The sequence below is a fragment of the Schistocerca piceifrons genome, chromosome 4 (assembly GCF_021461385.2).
Source record: "Schistocerca piceifrons isolate TAMUIC-IGC-003096 chromosome 4, iqSchPice1.1, whole genome shotgun sequence".
NCBI lineage: Eukaryota > Metazoa > Arthropoda > Insecta > Orthoptera > Acrididae > Schistocerca > Schistocerca piceifrons.
This window is the reverse complement of record NC_060141.1, coordinates 643,494,946-643,515,437: the sequence shown is the minus strand read 5'-3', so window position 1 is coordinate 643,515,437 and position 20,492 is coordinate 643,494,946.

Here is a 20,492-nt window from a genome sequence, read left to right as displayed (position 1 = left end):
GCTCTGGTCGCAGGTTCGAATCCTGCCTCGGGCATGGATGTGTGTGATGTCTTTAGGTTAGTTAGGTTTAATTAGCTCTAAGTTCTAGGCGACTGATGCCCTCAGAAGTTAAGTCGCATAGTGCTCAGAGCCATTTGAACCATTTTTTTTTTTTTTTTTTTTTTTTTTTTGTGTGTTTCTTGCCTTGAAGTTGAGGACTCAGAGTACCGTTGCATTAGCTAAAATGCATAAACCATTTTGAAAGCTGTAATTTTTCGTCAGTAAACTTATTTAATACCTATGGGCTCGCCGAACCCCCCCCCCCCCCCTCCTTAGGCATCCAAGTTAGAAAAGAAGGCTTGGGCGTCCTAGGGTTAACTGCCCCTGTATTGACTGACAGTGTGCAACAGGCATGGGACTCCATCCCACAGACTGACATCCAGTGCTTGTACAACACAGTTCTTCTACTTTTTCATGCTGGCATTCAACATTCTGGCGGCAACACAGTTTATTAATGTACCAGCATTTCACATTTGCAAATGTTAATCTCTTTAATAGGTTACCTAGACAAATGCATTCCCGAAGTTTCATTACTCTACATAAATTATTTTCTGATGGTGTGATTTATTTCCGTCAGTGTATTTGTAGTACACCTCTTCAAACTTTAGGGAAAGGCGCGAATCTTCAGAACAAATCGTTTTCCTGTCGTCTGTCGATGTGTCAAAATATGACAGTGTTATTACCTCTTACACTGATTGCAGACTAAACTAAGTAGTTAACACACTTAATAAGAGAGATGAAAAACGGAAAATTAGTCGAAGTGGACTGCACAACAGTGGCAGTTGTAGAACATGTGCCACGATTTTGTAAAGGGGTGCTAAGTAATGAGTTAAGACAGTATCGAATCATCTACTGCACTTTTACAGATTTGGAGAAGCGACACGTCAGATCAGTCTAAAGGTACGTTTAAATGGGTCATTTTCTTTGTTATTATTTTTCTGTCTTCCCACTGATTTGATCTACATCTACATCTACATCTATACTCCGCGAGCCACCTTACGGTGTGTGGCGGAGGGTACTTATTGTACCACTATCTGATCCCCCCTTCCCTGTTCCATTCACGAATTGTGCGTGGGAAGAACGACTGCTTGTAAGTCTCCGTATTTGCTCTAATTTCTCGGATCTTTTCGTTGTGATCATTACGCGAGATATATGTGGGCGGTAGTAATATGTTGCCCATCTCTTCCCGGAATGTGCTCTCTCGTAATTTCGATAATAAACCTCTCCGTATTGCGTAACGCCTTTCTTGAAGTGTCCGCCACTGGAGCTTGTTCAGCATCTCCGTAACGCTCTCGCGCTGACTAAATGTCCCCATGACGAATCGCGCTGCTTTTCGCTGGATCATGTCTATCTCTTCTATTAATCCAACCTGGTAAGGGTCCCATACTGATGAGCAATACTCAAGAATCGGACGAACAAGCGTTTTGTAAGCTACTTCTTTCGTCGATGAGTCACATTTTCTTAGAATTCTTCCTATGAATCTCAACCTGGCGCCTGCTTTTCCCACTATTTGTTTTATGTGATCATTCCACTTCAGATCGCTCCGGATAGTAACTCCTAAGTATTTTACGGTCGTTACCGCTTCCAATGATTTACCACCTATGGCATAGTCGTACTGGAATGGATTTCTGCCCCTATGTATGCGCATTATATTACATTTATCTACGTTTAGAGAAAGCTGCCAGCTGTCGCACCATGCATTAATCCTCTGCAGGTCCTCCTGGAGTACGTACGAGTCTTCTGATGTTGCTACTTTCTTGTAGACAACCGTGTCATCTACAAATAGCCTCACGGAGCTACCGATGTTGTCAACTAAGTCATTTATGTATATTGTAAACAATAAAGGTCCTATCACGCTTCCCTGCGGTACTCCCGAAATTACCTCTACATCTGCAGATTTTGAACCGTTAAGAATGACATGTTGTGTTCTTTCTTCTAGGAAATCCTGAATCCAATCACAAACCTGGTCCGATATTCCGTAAGCTCGTATTTTTTTCACTAAACGTAAGTGCGGAACCGTATCAAATGCCTTCCTGAAGTCCAGGAATACGGCATCAATCTGCTCGCCAGTGTCTACGGCACTGTGAATTTCTTGGGCAAATAGGGCGAGCTGAGTTTCACATGATCTCTGTTTGCGGAATCCATGTTGGTTATGATGAAGGAGATTTGTATTATCTAAGAACGTCATAATACGAGAACACAAAACATGTTCCATTATTCTACAACAGATTGACGTAAGCGAAATAGGCCTATAATTATTCGCATCTGATTTATGACCCTTCTTGAAAATGGGAACGACCTGCGCTTTCTTCCAGTCGCTAGGTACTTTACGTTCTTCCAGCGATCTACGATAAATTGCTGATAGAAAGGGGGCAAGTTCTTTAGCATAATCACTGTAGAATCTTAAGGGTATCTCGTCTGGTCCGGATGCTTTTCCGCTACTAAGTGATAGCAGTTGTTTTTCAATTCCGATATCGTTTATTTCAATATTTTCCATTTTGGCGTCCGTGCGACGGCTGAAGTCAGGGACCGTGTTACGATTTTCCGCAGTGAAACAGTTTCGGAACACTGAATTCAGTATTTCTGCCTTTCTTCGGTCGTCCTCTGTTTCGGTGCCATCGTGGTCAACGAGTGACTGAATAGGGGATTTAGATCCGCTTACCGATTTTACATATGACCAAAACTTTTTAGGGTTCTTGTTTAGATTGTTTGCCAATGTTTTATGTTCGAATTCGTTGAATGCTTCTCTCATTGCTCTCTTTACGCTCTTTTTCGCTTCGTTCAGCTTTTCCTTATCAGCTATGATTCGACTACTCTTAAACCTATGATGAAGCTTTCTTTGTTTCCGTAGTACCTTTCGTACATGATTGTTATACCACGGTGGATCTTTCCCCTCGCTTTGGACCTTAGTCGGTACGAACTTATCTAAGGCGTACTGGACGATGTTTCTGAATTTTTTCCATTTTTGTTCCACATCCTCTTCCTCAGAAATGAACGTTTGATGGTGGTCACTCAGATATTCTGCGATTTGTGCCCTATCACTCTTGTTAAGCAAATATATTTTCCTTCCTTTCTTGGCATTTCTTATTACACTTGTAGTCATTGATGCAACCACTGACTTATGATCACTGATACCCTCTTCTACATTCACGGAGTCGAAAAGTTCCGGTCTATTTGTTGCTATGAGGTCTAAAACGTTAGCTTCACGAGTTGGTTCTCTAACTATCTGCTCGAAGTAATTCTCGGACAAGGCAGTCAGGATAATGTCACAAGAGTCTCTCTGATGTGGCCCGCAAGAAATTTCTCTCCTGCACCAACCTCATCTCACATTAGCACTTGCAACCTGTGTCATCAATTATTTGATAGACGTATTGCAGTCTTTGTTTTTTTTTTCTTTATTGTGATTTCATTCCCCTGTCTCTTATTGGCAGGGGAGGCCTGTCAGCAGCATAATCCGCCGCTCTTCAGCTGAGAGACATGACAGACTATAAAAGAAGAAAATGATACATCTAAAGGCGATAAAAAGGGGAACATAAAAACAGAGGAAGGGTAGATAATGGAGGTAAAAATACACTGACATGGAGACGTTCATGGGGGGACAGTTAAAAAAGTCGTCATAAAGTGAAAAAAAAACACAGTTGGTGATGCGTAGAGCACAAAAAGGGCACTGTAGTCACAAGCACAGGTTAAAAGTTGGCCACAGTATTAGAAACACTCCAGAACAAGACACTTTAAAACCACTTGAAGAGATGGAGCACACATGACAGAGCATAAAACTGCCTGGAGGGACCTGCCAAGGGGGGGGGGGGGGGGCCTGAGAGGATGGAAAAGGAGCAGAGAGCAAGGTGCAGCAGGGCCTTCTCGGATGAAAAGAGTAGGTGTGTCAGGGGTAGCACCAAGAGGCAGGAGACAGATGGGGTGGGAGATGAAGAGGGAAGACAAGGCAGGAGGGAGTGCAGAGACACTGAAGCGGAGCACAAGAGAGGGAGGGGGAGTAGGAGGGGGAAAGCCGCTCAGGAGAAGGGAGGGGAAGGAGAGGGAGCCCTGAGGAGGAGGCAGGAGGAAGGTGGGGTTAGAGTTGGTAGGAAGAGTAGATGTCAGGGCGAAGCTCATCATCTGGGAGGGGTAGATGTTGGAAGTTGCGGAGGGTGTGGAGCTGGAGAGAGGATGGGACACAATGGTAAAGGTGTGATAACGGGCTGGGGGTGGAGAGGAAGGGAGGCACCAGGGGATGAGGGGGATCAAGGCAGCAGACAATATATAGGGTGCAGATGTGTTCAAGGAAAAGGAGAAGGTGGGGGAAGGGGATGAGGTTGTAGAGGATGCGCGTGGGGGATGGAAGGTGGATGCGGAAGGTGAGGCGGAGTGCGTGGCATTCAAGGAGTTTGAGGGCTTGATAGAACCAGGGAGGGGCAGAAATCCAAGCAACACTGGCATGACAAAGGATGGGGCGGATCAAGGATTTGTAGGTGTGAAGGATGGTGGATGGATCCAGTCACCACGTCCAGCCGGACAGGAGTTTCAGGAGGTGGAGTCTGTTGTGAGCTTTGTGTTGGATGGTAAGGAGATGGAGAGTCCAGGTGAGGTGGCGGTCGAGGGTGATTTGAGGGTAGGAGTGAGGTGGATAGGACGGCCATAAATGGTGAGCAGTCTTTGTATTCATCTACTGATTTTACCCTATCAAGCTCCCTCTAGTACCAAGGAAGTTGCTCACTGTTCTACATTCCTGCAGACTGCAAACAGAGTGCGTCACCTTTCGAACTGTAGCGAAGTGATACTGGAATCGCTGCTCAGAATATGCGACGTGACAAAACAGGAATGGGATAAGATCGTCCGCGAGAAACGCGTGACGCTAGGACAAATTCTCAGAATTTCTCAGGTACTCTCAAGAAGTTGTCGACGGTGCTGCCCTCTCTGAGAGACTGTGAGAAACTACTGTATAGCGAAGCACTGAGTCGCTGCAGTCGTAATCGTTATCTGTCATAATTGGAACAGTTTGAAATTGCACTTTCTACATTGGTATCAAGTGTACTTCCTTCATTAGTTTTTATTGAAATAGTGGTATTTATCGAAAGATAAAAAACATAGAATTGTTATTTAGAAAAACAAAGGTCTCGGACGAAACAAAAACATTCCGTCCCGAGATGCTGGAGGTGGTAGTCACGTGTGAATGAGATGTGCTTGGTTGTGTGTATGAATGGTGTGCGTTTTTCTCTTTTGGTGATGAAGGGTATGGTCGAAAGCTCCATGTAAGTATTTTTTAATTGTGCCTGTCTGCAGCTTAACACGTCATCTTGACGGCACGTAGCAGTCTATCTTTTCCTACATTGTTGATATTCCTACTTTAAGTTTCTATTGTCTGAAACAAAAACATTATTCTTAATAAAAATTTAAAAAAATACCCTTACGCCCTCTACACGTATTTACCGGTCTTCCGTTGATATTGTTTTAGAAATATGATTTTATTAACCAACTGCCCTTTTAGTCTACTTCTTTGTTTGTTTATAAGCAGTCCTGCTTTGGAAAAAATTCTCTCATTGGGAACGGAAGTTGCAGGTATTGGTAGATATTTTTCTGCAACGGTTCTTCCAAATATCGACGGTCCTCTACGTCTGCATTATCACGCCCGCTTGTCATTATGTTTTTGTTGGAAACTCCTTGATCGGAAGAAGTCAATAAGGAACTGTAAGCGTTTCGTTTGAAATGGTACTTGTAGCGAATGGCATTGGCGGGCCAATGAGTAGATGTTGAGGTTCCTATCAAAGGTGTGCAATCTGCAATTAGGCTCGCAACGGCATTGTTTGAGTGAATAGGACTCGTAAATGGCAACGATTTGAATCTTGGGTCTACCATGGTAGCAACTGCATATACTCTCTATCAATCCTAATAAATCCTAATATAGCTGTAAGTCACTTGTACATACGCTGCTTTAACTCTTGAGCTGTCCTGGTAATTCACTTTACTTTGCATGCAGTTAGGATTAGCTGTCTGAGTGCTGGACTAACTTTCGAAAGAGAGGAATAGTTTTCAGTTCAGATTTCACGTGTTACGAATTCAAAGGCCTCCAGTACACTTCAACATTCGTTCAAAATTCGCCACTTGTCAGCTGTGAGGTTCTAAACACCTGGAGAGAAAAATGATAAAACAGTCTGCAAGGCGTTCCTTTTGTTCCAGTAGGCTTTGTAGCACATAAAATGTACTCTTCCATTGGGTTTTGGTTTCCGGAGTTAATTTATTTGCAGGTTTCTTTCATTAGATCTTAGATCTCATGGAGTTTTTCATCGGAATTGCAACTGGTTTTAATGTAACTCACCTGGCCTTTCCCCGCATAATGCACAGCTCACCATTGTTTTTCAAAGAACGTTCCACCACCAAGTTGATAGCGCGTGTCAAACAAGACACCTGTTGCACATCTATGCGTCCACTGTGACAAGCTGTAAGTCTGCCATCATGTTAATGGCATATTCAGTTGTGATGCTTACAACTTGGCTTTAGAGGTTCCATTTTGAAACCACGTTACCTATCGGCCCATTAATATAACTGGGAAACCGAATGTCTCGGGAGCTGAAGTTTTCAAGCACCAATTACTGTTAATACAATTACAGCCACATATAGCTCACAATTCAGCGAGGTCCAAATATCTGTCGAAACAAAGGTTCAGTCTTTCACTTCCAAGTTTCCAGTCTCTTTCTCTTTCTAGTAATTTTCTTCAATCATGTGGCGAAGTTTTCTTCGTTTTGGTATCGAATACCTTTGGTCCAAGAATGTAACAGAACGACAAAAACAATGTCCTCTACAATAAAGAGCAGTTGAAAATTGTCTGTAGTGCTTCATCTAGTTCTCGTTGCTGTTTACTTCATTTTATGAAGAGCAACGTAATACACTCCTGGAAATTGAAATAAGAACACCGTGAATTCATTGTCCCAGGAAGGGGAAACTTTATTGACACACTCCTGGGGTCAGATACATCACATGATCACACTGGCAGAACCACAGGCACATAGACACAGGCAACAGAGCATGCACAATGTCGGCACTAGTACAGTGTATATCCACCTTTCGCAGCAATGCAGGCTGCTATTCTCCCATGGAGACGATCGTAGAGATGCTGGATGTAGTCCTGCGGAACGACTTGCCATGCCATTTCCACCTGGCGCCTCAGTTGGACCAGCGTTCGTGCTGGACGTGCAGACCGCGTGAGACGACACTTCATCCAGTCCCAAACATGCTCAATGGGGGACAGATCCGGAGATCTTGCTGGCCAGGGTAGTTGACTTACACCTTCTAGAGCACGTTGGGTGGCACGGGATACATGCGGACGTGCATTGTCCTGTTGGAACAGCAAGTTCCCTTGCCGGTCTAGGAATGGTAGAACGATGGGTTCGATGACGGTTTGGATGTACCGTGCACTATTCAGTGTCCCCTCGACGATCACCAGTGGTGTACAGCCAGTGTAGGAGATCGCTCCCCACACCATGATGCCGGGTGTTGGCCCTGTGTGCCTCAGTCGTATGCAGTCCTGATTGTGGCGCTCACCTGCACGGCGCCAAACACGCATACGACCATCATTGGCACAAAGGCAGAAGCGACTCTCATCGCTGAAGACGACACGTCTCCATTCGTCCCTCCATTCACGCCTGTCGCGACACCACTGGAGGCGGGCTGCACGATGTTGGGGCGTGAGCGGAAGACGGCCTAACGGTGTGCGGGACCGTAGCCCAGCTTCATGGAGACGGTTGCGAATGGTCCTCGCCGATACCCCAGGAGCAACAGTGTCCCTAATTTGCTGGGAAATGGCGGTGCGGTCCCCTACGGCACTGCGTAGGATCCTACGGTCTTGGCGTGCATCCGTGCGTCGCTGCGGTCCGGTCCCAGGTCGACGGGCACATGCACCTTCCGCCGACCACTGGCGACAACATCGATGTACTGTGGAGACCTCACGCCCCACGTGTTGAGCAATTCGGCGGTACGTCCACCCGGCCTCCCGCATGCCCACTATACGCCCTCGCTCAAAGTCCGTCAACTGCACATACGGTTCACGTCCACGCTGTCGCGGCATGCTACCAGTGTTAAAGACTGCGATGGAGCTCCGTATGCCACGGCAAACTGGCTGACACTGACGGCAGCGGTGCACAAGTGCTGTGCAGCTAGCGCCATTCGACGGCGAACACCGCGGTTCCTGGTGTGTCCGCTGTGCCGTGCGTGTGATCATTGCTTGTACAGCCCTCTCGCAGTGTCCGGAGCAAGTATGGTGGGTCTGACACACCGGTGTCAATGTGTTCTTTTTTCCATTTCCAGGAGTGTATTTAGCTCAGTGCTCCTGCAAGGACATACGTTTCGCCCAACAACCAGTCCAGTAAAATTACATATCATACTGTGCAAAAGCTTGGATACTTGGGGTAAGTTGTATATTATCAGAGTCTGATTTAAAAATCCGACTTCGGTGGAATGCTTAGGACACTATTCAACTTTTTGCACGGAATTCCCTTTTTGTGCCATTTTAATGGATAACATGCATTATTAGAAGAATGAGCCTCTGTATCCAGGGACGCTGGTGTCTCATTGCTTGATAAATTGTGCAATAATAATAGTAATAATAATAATGCCACACGTAGCACCACGGCCTGGTGCAAGTCTTTTAATTGGACGTCACTTCGGCTACTTGCCTACCCTTGAAACCAACAGCACCCGGTTTTCCCCGGACAGTCGTCCATCCAAGTACAATTCGGGCCCTGCGTTGATTAATTTCGGTGATATATACCGTGTTACAAACCGCGTAGGATATTGTGACTGCTGTGCAGTGACCAATGATCTTCCGAAACCCTGGCCGAGTTCACTCTTTTGTTCGGAACGGGAGGCCGACATTGCCCACTTTCGGCTGGCTGCGATACAGATTCGAGACATTCTCCCTACAATCTTTCTCAAACGATTTTACAGAAAGTATTGGTAAAAATATGTCATTTTTGCATTACTTGTGGCTTTATATGTCAATTCCATGATGAAGTGTCCATCATTTGGTTAATGGTCATAGTTTTTGTGATATCTCCATTTAACTAAGACCTTTTGCGCAATTCGAAAAAGCTTGCAGTGAAAAATTCGGGTTGATATGATATTCATTTGGTGCATGTTACATAATTTGTTGAGATGTATGAGATGTAGCTAACATATGGAATTTTTCGCTAGACTTGGGGGAGTCTCTATGTGTCACCAATCTCGAAAACGTTGATCTTTAGCAGCTCACGTATTTGTGATCGCTATAAAGCTAGAATGAAATATAACATTCCTCGTATCTCATAAACGAGATTTTGGCAAATGACAGCGCACAAAGTGCAGAGTATTTTGCCATATAGTTACCATGCAAAACTTCGTTACCTACCATGTTATCCCAGCTAGCACTCAAGCTTATTTCAAGGTGGATATTGAGTTTAGGTTCACTTGAAAATTCAAGATTGAAAAATCAACCTGTTACACAGTTTACATCAAGCTGTAAAAATTTAGCTTGAATTAAAATAATTTTCCCAAGCTTGAAATAAACTGTAATTTCCCTGGAAGGCTGTACAGCAGATGCGCGCGCAGCATAGCTCCATAGACGTCCACGGGAAGCGCCACAAGCGTTTATAAGCCTTGCACTGACTGCTAGGTTTACGGCCATTTTATTTTTGTGACGTGCGTTAATGATTGTTGACTGTTGTGAAGTTTGTTTTATACTGGAAAATAGTTCGGAAAGTGTGTGGCGTCCCCTGCCTTACACCACATATCTTCTTCAGACCCGGTATAGCAGTATTACAGGTACGCTGGTGCATTTTTCTCTAGTGGTACGTTAATATTACAAATGTTAAATATTATTACGTAACGTAAAGAAATATCATATTCTTATACGTAGAAAAATTGAAACTGGATGAAAGTGAAATGAATTACCAGCTAAGAAAACATATTACACGTTGTTCGGCAAAAAGAGGTCATTTTAAACTAGCTCTCTAGTACGTGGGACCAATAAATTAAAACTTAATGTTATTTTACCTTTTTAAAATCTCGCCTTTTTATATATATTGCCCTATTACATTTGTTTACTTGTAAATACTCGCGTGTGTCACACCATGAATGAATAATCGTGAAGTGTGAAAAGTTTCTTTGCGAATACAAATAGTAATGACATGGTGAACGGGAAAAAGTGCATCAAGAACCAGTCACTGCATAGGTGTCAGTCTTTTTTATTTACGTAGCTTTGACTGGTCTTCAATTGCTCTTAATTTTGTTGTTCCCTAGGTGAAATAATACTACAAGGCCTACTGGAACTTCCTACTTTTATTGTTATTTGTAATGTGGCTGAAATCTAATAAAAGGCAATATTAAAATATGACAAGGAGAACATTTTTTGTTCTTTTACATTTCAGTTCCACTGAACTGGTAATTTCTAAAATTTATTTCGATTTCATCTTTTATTTCATTTTGATTCAGTTTTACTCACCAAAATATAATTGTGGATAGAATAAAACGTCTACATTTTTCTAAATGGTAGTTTCCTCATAAGCTTACAGTATGAGGTGTATATGATTTCAAGTAATTGTTTCTTTATAATTCAGATTAAATTGCCCTGAAACTGTTAGAAATAGTGATGTGTGGCTTCTTCATGAAGTCATCGCAAAATTACCCAAATGTCATCTTCACTTTAAAAATTTCAAACAAGAAGTTATTTCAAATTACTTTAAAAACTTTTTGGAATGAAGTCACCAGAAGCAGCTGTTTACTCAGTGATGGTTATACTAGTTAATGATTCTTACTACATCAGTGAGTTTGAAGGTAGTTTGCTAATCTGGGGCATAAGTTATATTTAGGTTGATCGGTTTCAACTTTTTACATTTTTTATGTTTAGGTATGGCTAACATTTTCTTTTACCTGTTACAGGATCATTATACCAGCAGAAGTCAGCGATATTTGATCCTGCTCTGGTCTGTGTGCTGGGGCCGGAAAGGCTTCAGAATAATTAAATTTTAAAATAAAACAATTTTAAACACTTTGAAAATAAAAAAAATTTTAAACATACATGTCTTGATAATTTTTTTCACACCATTTCCATTCTGATATTTATTTAATTAATTAGGATCAATAAATTCAGATTAATAATTTTGTAGCTTAAAACAAGCTGTAAATACCAGGCTGTATTCCATGTGTGTAGATACAGCTGGAGCCAAACTTGATAAGTCAAGCTTGAAATATAGCTTGAACTCTGCCAACTTTGATGTTTGTTTCAAGCTTGAATCCAACTAACAGGCCTGAATATTCCAGCTTTGATCAAGCTTATATACTTGAACTTTACATCTGGAAACAAGTTTGAAACCGGCTTACTGTGCTATCTGGGATTCCACTATCCACAGACTTTCTCAATGCAAGAATGTAATTTTTAAGGGCCATGGATAGCTGGTAAAAGGAGACATGCTGTGAGTTTTGGAACAACGTAAGTGAAGACATTGCATCTTTGTTTTTGTACTGAGAGTGTGCTTCTTAATACTCTCGCTACTGTGATTGCACAATGTTTAGTGAGGTGACATTGTGTAAACTCCACAGTGTTTCGGCAAAAGAAGCAAATTTTAAAATGGCCACAAGAGATGTAGGTTTTACTGAAAATTCACCATTCATGATAAGGCAAAAATAAGTTGATGCCTTTGTGCATTTTCAGCAGAATTCTCTTTAGATATTAACCAAAGCAGAGGTAACAGTAGATCTTTCTGGGTGGTCACCATGCAAGTGAGGGCCAGAACATTATGACCACCTATGTAATAGCTGGTATGTCCGCCTTTGGCACAGATAACAGCAGGGATGCATGAAGGCATGGAAGAAATGAGTCTTTGGTAAGTGACTGCATGGAACCGGCATCAGATCTGCTCACGTGAAGTCACCTAATTCCCGTAAATTCCGGGGGGAGGCGGGCAATGAGCTCTGACACCACGTTCAATCACATCCCAGATGTGTTCGATTGGGTACAGATCTGGTGAGTTGGGGAGCCACTACATCAGTAGGAACTCGTCACTGTGTTGCTTAAAACGCTCCATCACACTCTTGACTTTGTGACATAATGCATTGTCTTGTTGAAAAATGCCACTGTCATTGGGAAACATGGTCGTCATGAAATGGTGCACTTGGTCTGCAACCATCATACGATACTCCTGGGCCAGCTTGGTGCCTTGTATGAGATCTACTGGATCCATAGATGCCCACGTGAATCTTCTGCAGAGCATAATGAAGGCTCTGCCAGCTAGTCTCCATCCCACAGTACAGGTGTCAAGAAGCTGTTTCCATGAAGAGGTTAGATTCACGTTCTCACATTGGCATGATGAAGAAATTATCAGGATTCATCAAACGATGCAAAGCTTTGCCATTGCACCAACGTCCAGCGCTGATGGTCATGTGTCCATTTCAGTCATAGTTTCCAATGTCATGGTGGTAATAATTCCACATGCATGGGTTGTCTGCTGCAGAGTCCCGCCATTACGAGTGTTCAGAGCGCTGTGTTATCTGACAAACTAGTCCTCTGCCCATCATTAAAGTCTGATGTTAGTTTCACCAGAGTTCACCATCTTTCCTGTTTTCCCAGTCTGCCCAGCCTGTGACGTCCAACATCTGTAATGAGTGGTGGCCACCGAACCCCAATGTAATAATGGTTGGCCACCCGACCCAACAGCATTCCTTAAACACTCAACAAGTCATGCAGTTTCCAAAATGCTTGTGGCAGGTCTCTGGGCAATCACAATCTGCCTTCAATAAAACTCAGATTGATTGCATGCCTTCCTCATTCTACACATAGCCAGCACACTCACTGGTATTACATGCACTGTGCTCATGTCTGACTAGCAATTATTCCTCATCAAGTGACACTGCTATTGCCTGACTGACCTAATATCGATATGTCAGTGGCCATAATGTTCGGACTTATCAGTTTATGTAAACTTCATTAATATAATGGTGTTATAAATATTTGTAATTGTTTCACATATGACAGAAAATTATCAACAACTAAAGGAATTAATTTGATAAACTGCAAGGCAATCCAGAATAAAATACAAGAAAACTGTTGTAAGCAACCCAAATATGTATAACTGGAATAAGCAGACAAAATTTTAAAAATATTGGACATCTGCCGTCTGTGCTATGTCATAAAAGAAAAGGTAAGGGCTACGCTATCTGTTTCCCTTGCCTAAGTGTAAACTGAATTTTTGAATCATCTGTACTCATTCAAGGCAAAAATTCTGCTTAATGGATTAAAAGCTGAGATCCCTTTAGTTATTAATTTTTGCGATTTAGAGACTCTGATTCGTACAAGTTGGCTGCCTTCATGTTGCGAGACTTGTAATGGTGTAGCAATGTTTTGCTGCAGCGTGAGGATGTAGAACACAATGGAAACCACTTCACTGAAGACATATGGGCCATAATTGGAGAAGCACCATGATGACTCCCTCCAATGGCAAAAGGTTACAGACTACCCCGTTTCAGATTTCTAGGAAGGGACTGTTAAGGGAGATGCAACCATGAGAAAAAGATTGAATAACCAACAAAAGGATAACTTTCAATGAGTCAAGGTGTGGAATGTCAGTACTCTGAACATGTTAGGGAAACAGTAAAATCTGAAAAGGGAAATGCTAAGGCTCAGTCTGGATATAGTGGGCATCAGTGAAGTAAAATGGAAACAAGACAAAGACTTCTGGTCAAATGAATGCAGGGTATATCAACAGCAGCAGGAAGTGGAATAATGGGAGTTTAGGAAGATAGAACAGAGAGTGAATAACATTGATAAGAACAGTTCTGGTATACACACTGACATTATAAGCAGAAGATGAAGATATAGCAAAAATATGAGGATATTGAATGCGTGATTCAGTTCGTAAAGGGAGATGAAAATCTAATAGTCATGGGGTATTAGAATGTGGTTGTATGGATGGGAAAAATTGTCATCCACACAACTCCAAAAATTGCAAGACCTGATAAGTGCAAGAATTATCACACAGTCAGCTTAACAGCTCATGCATTCTTGTTGTGGACAAGAATAATATACAGAAGAATGGGAAAGAAAACTGAGGATCTGTTGAGTTTGGCTTTTAGGAAAGGTAAAGGCACCATAGAGGCAGTTATAACATTACAGTTGATAATGAAAGCAAGACTGAAAAAAAGTCAAGACACATTCATAGAACTTTTTTTACTTAAAAAAAGCATTCAACAATGTAAAATGGTGCAAGATGTTTGATGTTAAGATTCACTGAAGCTTCTGTCCTAGGCACTGCGATCCTCATTGAAAGTGAGGAAGAGTTACTGGATCTGTTGAATGAATAAACAGCCTAATGAGTATAAAATATTGATTCAGAATAAATCAAAGAGAGACACAACTAATGAGAAGTAGCAGAAATGAGAACAGTGAGAAACTTAACATCAGTATTGGTAATTAAAAAGTAGGTGAAGTCAAGAATTACTGCTACCTAGGCAGCAAAATAACCCATCACAGACAGAGCAAGGATGACACAAAAAGTAGACTAGCATTGGCAAAAATGGTGTTTCTGGGCATCAGCAGTCTACTAGTATCAAACGTAAGTCTTAATGTAAGGAATAAATTTCTGAGAATGTACATTTGGAGCTCATCATTATATGGTAGTGAGACATGGACTATGGGAAAACTGGAACAGAAAAGATCAAAGCATTTGAGTTGTGGTGCTACATATGACTGTTGAAAATTAGGTGGACTGATAAAGTAAGGAATGAGGAAGTTCTCCACAGAATCAGCAAGGAAAGGAATGTATGGAAAACACTGACAAAAGGAAGGCACAAGATGATAGGACATCTGTTAAGACATCAGACAATAACTACCATGGTACTAGAGGGAGCAGTACAGGACAAAAACTGTAGAGGAAGACAGAGATTGGGGCACATCCAGCAAATAGTTAAAGATGTAGGTTGCAAGTGCTACTCTGAGATGAAAAGGCTGGTACAGGAGATGAATTCATGATGGGCTGCACCAAACAAGTCACAAGACTGAAAATTAAAAAAAGAAAAAATGTACCCACTGGTTCAAACTGCTGCAGTGTTGCATTGTTTGATGACTATGCTAAACCAATGTAATAAACCATCAGATCAGTTGTCACCTAAATTGTTATCTGAAATATCAACTGTGCTTAATGAATTTTCAACCAAATGTAAGGAAATAGCAACTAAAAGTGATGCAATGACCACTAAATGTAGTGAAGTGTCTGCTACTGCAAAGAAAACGTTGATTCAGTGCACTGAAATTTCATCTACATATGAGGAAATGTCATCTAACTTAAATCAAGTGTTAACTAAATCATTTGCTATGTCATCTAAACAAGAAACATTATCCGATAAGATGTCATGTAACAGCAATGAAAAATTTAATTTAGAACTGATATATGTAATGCAGCCTTCCGCTACTCAACTTTTATCTGAGAATGGCATTTAAGGAAAGGTTATGGAGCCTGAAGTGAACCTGTCCAAGAATACTTTAGATAAAATTTTACCACAGTCACAAAACAATGGTAATGTCATGCTACAAATCAGGACTTTTCCATGTGAGCAGTACTATGTAAGACAAATAATACTTGACACACTACCATTTGTTGTCATCACAGGCATTGAAAGCATTTACCCCACACCACGTACTAAGATCCTTAGTAAAATTGCGAATCGAGTAGGTCTGTCACCGAATACATATCATATGGGGTGGGGGCAGTGCCATATTTACACTCAATTTTATTACATGAATGTCTGTTTGAAGATGAACAAATTCAGGTGGTCACAAATAATTTGGATAAAAGAAATAACAACAGCAGTGATTAAACTCTTTTTTCTGCTGTGCATGAAATTTTACAGTCACGGCATGTTGAAAGATGATAATGTCAGTTCTGTGACACAGCTGATGATGCTACCACTATACTGTGCTGAGCATAGTCCACCAAGTATCTTTAAACTGAGTAGAGATAGTAGCAAATACCAAATCAGTTACCATCATATCAGAATTGATTATAATAAATACACTGACTGAAAAATAAGCAAGACATTTTTGGAGAGAACTTTAGTGCTGAACTGTACTGTAAATATAAAATGGCAAATAAAGAAACCCACCACAAATATTGTTTGGGTTATAAAAGAGCCCCACCCCGGAACATTAAAAATAATAATTTAAGTGTGATCACAAGCAGTAAACAGTGGGGTGGAGCAGAAGCAAGGTGTATAGTGCAGTATATTGTTACATTTAACACTGATGCAGACATTATAGGAAACTAAGTGCCATGTTCAGAGTGAAGAGGTTCTCTAAGTGACTGTACATGAAGTAGTAGGAAAAAGAACCAACTACAACAGTAAGATACACAACTCTATGGCAAACACAATTCATCCAATTTGTCCAACAAGAATCATGAGGTCACAAAAGCACCCACATATCCAGTACAAAAATTTAAAACCATAGGAGCTATTGGTGATAAACTGTACAATGTCAAGATGCAAATGGAGGTGGAGGTTAAAGTAGAGAATGGAATTATAAAATGCTCATTTTTGGTCACATGTGCATTGATTGTAGCATGCATATGTGGTATTAATTTCCTCAGAGAAAAGGATGTAGTACTCGCCTTCTCTTTAGGCAAAGGCCTTCTAAATGTTGATAGCCAAATGATAGCAGTTGATCTAGTGAAAACAAAATTAAAGCATGGTAAATACTGCCAGAGCTCAAGGGCAAAGTTACTAAAGACAGAGACAGCACACACCACTAATACGCCCGCATACTGTAATCAGGTTGAAAAAATAGAAAATCAAATAACAGATAAACTCGTAGAGTCTGCTACTATTGGCTCACTGCAACAAGCAGATTTAAAGGAATTACTTTTAAAGTATGCCATGTATTTGGAAACAAGACTGGTATTATTAACACATGCCAATATCAGTTGAAAGTTTCATCTCCCCTCCCCACCACCATCACAAAATCCATTGTCACAACAAGTATTTCATCCCATGGGTCAGGAGAATAGTGGTCTCTGGTGAGGTAAGCCAAACAGAATATGTTAAACTCTATGCTACAAAGCCTATTGTAGTAGGTTCAATCATGAAAAGAATAGTAAACAGTTATATACTAACAGCTGGCAAGCTGGCTGCTCTCCTATCAGGTAATGCATAAAGTTTCACTTGTCAAACGTGGAAAACATTCTTTCATAAATATGAGGGAAATTCCACAAAATTTATCTTTCAAGAATTTAACCATTTGATCCAAACCAGTCCACACAGCAATCAAAGAAAATAGATACAAAATTTAGAGTTTTATGAATGAATAGTGAACAATTTGCCACTGCACAACACACAATTCACTCCAGCTGAACTCATACTCATATGTAGCGTGAAAGAGAAAAATGAATGGATAAATCCAGTTCCACATCTTTGCAGCATGAGTATTCCTTGAAAGAGAAGGTAAGAGAAGTCTTAGTCTCACTGACCAACCAGAGAAAAATCTATTATGGTAGATGATTTTGATAAATTTAAAAATATTGGGTAGGAGAATATGGTCTGTTGAAACTTACCCAAAATCTTTTCATCTTCACAAAAGAAATTGTAAATGGTGACTTCTGTAAAGAAGTCATAAAATAATGCATTTTTCAATGAAGGAAGTGTCATTTTGACTGTTAATATATCTCAACCAAGTGAATACAGCCTAGTGAACTGGGGAAAATGTGATTATGATTAAGATTTTATTTAGCTGTCACTATGGCTCAATAATTAAAATTCTTTATTCCTATGTGTTGGTACTTATACTTGTTTACTGTTGTTTGCACCAATACTGCAGCATTCATTCACACCATACAGGACAAAAGTTCCATCTTCTCTTATACTAAATGCACAATTTATATAGTTGCATATGAACTCCATGCACAAATCATTCAAAAATAATTCCAGTGATGGGGCAGGATATCCTCTAAATGGAGGAACTGTTTCTTGAATGATTGCATGCTAGATGCAAACTGCTACCTAGTGTGAGCATTCTGCTCATTCTTTACTGGAGAAGAAAGGAGAGTATTCTTCAGTTGTGACCATTAACCTTCTGCATAAAATATGTTATAAGCTATGTTAGTTTACAGTAAATACCCAAAGTCAGTTGTGTATAAATAAAATGTGGGAAGAATGGTAACTGTTGGGAAGTTTGTGTATGTGTGTTTGGTGGAGGAGGGGGGGGGGGGGGGGGGGGGGAGAGAGAGAGAGAGAGAGAGAGAGAGAGAGAGAGAGTCAACACTTAAAACTACAGAAAATGGAAGAATGGCTGCTTAAACACCTCTGTGACCACTGTAATAAGTCTAATGTTGTCTTCACTATTCCCAGTCTGAAGAGTCTCAATTGCAATTTCTTTGTTTTAGCACTTGTATAATGAAACTCAACAACTTGAGGAAACTGAGAACATTGGTCATGTTGACATACTAAGTAGTGCAGGCATGGGCAATACTTTTTCACACCCATCCTTCTGACATGGGATTAATGTAATGAAGGTACATCAAATTTTAATAAAAAACTAAAAGTATGTCTGTTGGAGAAGAGCGGTGGGCAAGAAACCACAGAGGGATGCTGGAATGAAAGCTGTTACAGCTTTACAGGAATGTGAGAAGTATAAAGTTGATTCCTCAAGGTAACTAACTTGTTGCCTTCAGAGTGTATCATCAGAATGCCAGTCCATTTACCTGGCAGGGCAGCACAGAGAAAAAAGTGCTCAAATTTTTACTGAGTCATGGCTCTCTCCATCTAGTGTGGACTCACATAGTGACGTATTAACACAGGCTTTGGACAGATCATAAAAACTTTTTTATTTTTCATAAGTAAATAATATCTCCTTGTATACTATGCTATTTTTTCTCCTGTGTGAATTTTTTTACATTAGCTTATATGCTCTTGAGGTACAATAGGAGAGAAAAATTAATTTTTCGCTAGTATATTCAGTACTAATACACATGCGACTGTATGCTGTCACACCAAAAACTAATGTTGTACCTCCTGTGGAATCAGTGTTTTTGAAAGTGCTGTGTATAGGCATGTACATTGGTCATTCCAGTTGTAAGACATATCTCTGTGATAAAAACTGATCTTGTAAACCTGTGTATTGGCATGTACATTGGTCATTCCAGTTGTAAGACATATCTCTGTGATAAAAACTGATCTTGTAAACTAAGTATTTAGCTACATGGATGTTCCATACGTTGAAATTACATTCTCATGCTATGATGTTTAATGAGCTACTTTTTTTAATTATAGTACACTTTCTCAGTAAAGATTGTTGTAACATGCCCATTTAAATGAATGACTCAATAGCTTTTGTATGTATTTAACAATGTGCAGTCTCTCTTTCCTCCCTCTCCCTCCCCCTCCCCCCCCTCCCCCCCTCTCCCCCTCTCTCTCTCTCTCTCTCTCTCTCTCTCTCTCTCTCTCTCTCTCTCTCTCTCTCTCTCTCTCACTATCTGTCTCTATCTCTATCTCTCTCTCAAACTCAGACACACAAACACTATAAACACTGGTAAAGGAAAAATTGATTGTTTTGGGAAATATCACAGTGAAGCTTCAATGAATCCCTGTAAGTAAGATACTTCAAGTGCAACCATTGTTATTTTCTTATTCAGATAAGCCACTGTTTTCAAATTATTTCTAGAGTAACAACACTTTTAAAATCACAAATATTATTCTTAAATGTACGTAATTGGTAACTTAGCGTTGTTAACCTGTAAGGAGGTTCATATAACATGAGTAGCCATTGACTTACTGCTGGTTACAGGCAAGCTGATGAAACATTACTGTGAAATCTCTAAAAAAATATGAAGTTAAAGGTCAACATTGTTTCAGTTTATGATACTAAGAATTGAAATACCAAAGTTTGAAATAATAAAGTATAACAACATCAAAAATTGCTTAGTGATTCCACCCTTAACATTTCTGCCATCACACTGTCATGTAAACAATGGAAAAGGCCACAACATTGTTTTTATGCTTATATAATTACTCACAATTGCATGATTAACAACAAATTTTGAGGTGCATTTGCATTCAGGCTCATATTCAGGATCTTTACCGGATTTGTAAAAATTATCCCTACAAAGCCTTTTTCTGACACAAACACAGTACACCAATAGGAAGTCATTAGGCATAAATTAGGTTCTAGTTTCTGTTCTGGAGGTGAACATAGACAGGATACAAGCCTCATTAACAAATGTAACAAAGAGTTGTTTAGCTCTGATATTTTTCCAGAGGACCTAAATCAAGCACAAGCTGTGCCCATACTAAAGAAATGTTGCTCTGTCTGGCCATTCTGACTCAAGTTTCCTGTAGTTTTCACAAAGCCTTTAAGCAAAGGCAGTACCTTCATCAAGGCCATGGCCAACCACCCGCCTTATCTGACAATCTGTCCTACTGTCATTATGCATGTTACGTATTTTGTGTTT